Below are 2,753 nucleotides of genomic sequence, written 5' to 3'. Positions count from 1 at the left end.
CGAATCCAAGAGGGTTTCATTTAATTTAACATACTATCTCACCGATGTGACACATGAGATAATCCAGTCCACCCACCAATGTGACACATGTGGGCCACCGCTGAGAGAAACCCAACTTTTGCATCACATGCTCCAAGAAAACCCAGTCCGGATAGATGCTTTGGAAAGGTCCAATTTGTAAGCACAAACTAGTTTACCCAGATAATAGACATGCGAACTACGTTTGGCATGTGTCAAGCCGCGTCCCAAACTTAGTGATTTCTAGATGATGGAAAATTTGCTTCCCACCTCGGGACCTAGAGATGCGCACATCAAAGTTGTGGATTGTAGCTTTTGTATGGATGGATGGTCAGACTTCTGGCCAAGTATGTCTGTGTTTGTCAGTAAACCCAAGATTAGGCCCAGTCCTGAGATTTCGGGGGCCCGGGGTGAGATAACTAGAAGGGGCCCTAAAGCCAAATAAATATATTTTTCTCAATTGCAAATAAATACACTTTACACTATAATTTATGTTGCCATGTCATCTCGACTATTATAAAAACCAGGGTCATAATCATTTACATAAAATTTGGCAGCTCTTGTTAATCAATTATTAGTTGAATCTTTTATATCTAAATAGCTAGCCCCCACTAACATATTTCGGGTTCGGCTCACCTGCAGGGTTCCCAGCAGGGATTATGGTGCAGGGCCATTAAATGAGTGCCATGTGTCCCTGTGGGCCAACAACTACAATTATCTTTGATTAATTTTGTTTCCTGCTCCTTCGATCCTTCCTCGCCAAGAGACTGGGTGCTAGCACCGATGGGCTTTGATTCGTCGGCCCGCGACACTGCTGGGCGTTCTGTCTCCAATCGTGGATGCCGGCGGCCGCCCCAGCCGAGGCTCCCGCGGTGCTGCATCCCATGGCGACGCCCCCGCCGGTGGCCGAACCACCTGCCGTGTTGGCCGCGTCCCAGGCCTCATCCACGAGCGAACAAGCACAAGCGGAAAAAGCAGAGGGGCAAGAAGAAAGCGCATGTTCCCTCGTCAGAGTCGTTCGGCCCGCCGGCGCCCATAGAGCCCGAGCTTAAGCACACGCACACCACCGTTCAACATCCTCCGTCAACGATCCAATAATTCCGCAGTCAAGATTGAACCTCTTTTAATTTGGCGCCGATCGAAAAAAGGGATGAAACGATGAACTGATTTTCGTTGGTGCAGAGCTGGAGCGGCCGGCAGTACAGGTACCGCGTGGTCATCGTACAGAGTACAGACTGCCATGGCCGCGCTTCTGTGGTCGTTTCCTCGTTGTGATAGAGATCATTTAGACTGTAATCTCGCCAAAACAGGAGATAAAGACGGCGGCGAAAATAATGACTCATGGGTAGTCCTCAATTGGCAGTAGACGACCCAGCTACATCGCCGGTGGCCGAGCAAGCACAGCCAGCCTCTTTATTTCTTCAGCGCAGATGCCGGATGATGAAACAGCAGGAAACAAAATTAATCAAAATTAATTGTAGTTGTTGACCCACATGGACACATGGCAGTCATTTATTGGCCCTATATAATAATCCCTGCTGGGAACCCCGCAGGTGAGCCGAACCCCATATTTCTCTCAACATGCAAGCACGTCACCTCATCATTCAACTTGCATAGGAAAGGCCCACGTCAACATGCAACTATGCATATTAAAAATCCACTTCAGCATGCAAACATGCATGCATGTAAGATTCCATTCTATTATGGTATTAGATTTAATTCTTATATAATTTTGAAAACTATTATTTCAAATATTCATGTTTCATATAACCAAAATCTCACTAAAATACTGCAAAATATTACCCCAACAACGTGCGGGGCATCATCTAGTTAGTAACACTTCTGTGCCTACTTAAATGTTTTTTGACCTATAATGTTTCACTAGGTTGTTGTTCAACAGCGACTAAAGCTGATTCCTCGGAGTTTTTGGAAGTGCTTTGATTTTTTTTTTGCACGGAAGCAGTTGAAGTACTTTCTGGGACCATCAACTCATCTGCATGTTCTCTCTTTTTTTCTCATTGTCATGGATAATTTCTAGATAAATCTTGCTAAATTAATAGCATTCTTGCTAATTAGCATACACACATATGATAAAAGAAATTAAGAACACTGCTAATTAAGAGGCATGGAATAAGGTACCTGGAAGGCTAGAAATATTGAAATTGCATGCTTTTGCTGCTGCTTACGAGTCACGAACAGAAATCCGAGTTTCCCTATTCTATTCCCAATCACGACAAGAAACCGGAGTGCGAGAAAGAGGTATGTACGAGGATTAGTTAACTTCAGAAGCCGAACAATCTGAAAAGACTATAAAAAAGAGAAGATTTGCGTTGAAGCGGAGGTTGATGGAGACTTGAAAATCGCATTATCTTCCTTCACTAATCGCGTACAGCAGCCGAAAATCACAATGACGCGGGCAACATGTGGTTGACCATGGCTGATTGGTTGCCAGTTGTGGAAGAGAAGAAATGGAAGCCGAGAAGACCACGCGCGAACGCGGCAATGCCTGAATTAATGGATCTGTCACAATTCTCTCCGCTTTTTGAGAAGGGATAAGTCCATCTGTTACATGGGTAAGTATTATTTCCTACTAAACATCACTAAAAAATCAGGCGATCCGTTACATGCGAAGAATTCTGTCCCTTTTTTAGAATCAAATCGATCTGTCGCGTGGAAAATAATTCTTCCTAAACATCACACATCAGGGGCCCTTCCTACTCTGGGGGCCCAGGGCG

Source organism: Triticum dicoccoides, chromosome 3A, assembly GCF_002162155.2.
Source record: "Triticum dicoccoides isolate Atlit2015 ecotype Zavitan chromosome 3A, WEW_v2.0, whole genome shotgun sequence".
NCBI classification, from domain to species: Eukaryota; Viridiplantae; Streptophyta; class Magnoliopsida; order Poales; family Poaceae; genus Triticum; species Triticum dicoccoides.
Note: the sequence above shows the minus strand (reverse complement) of the source record.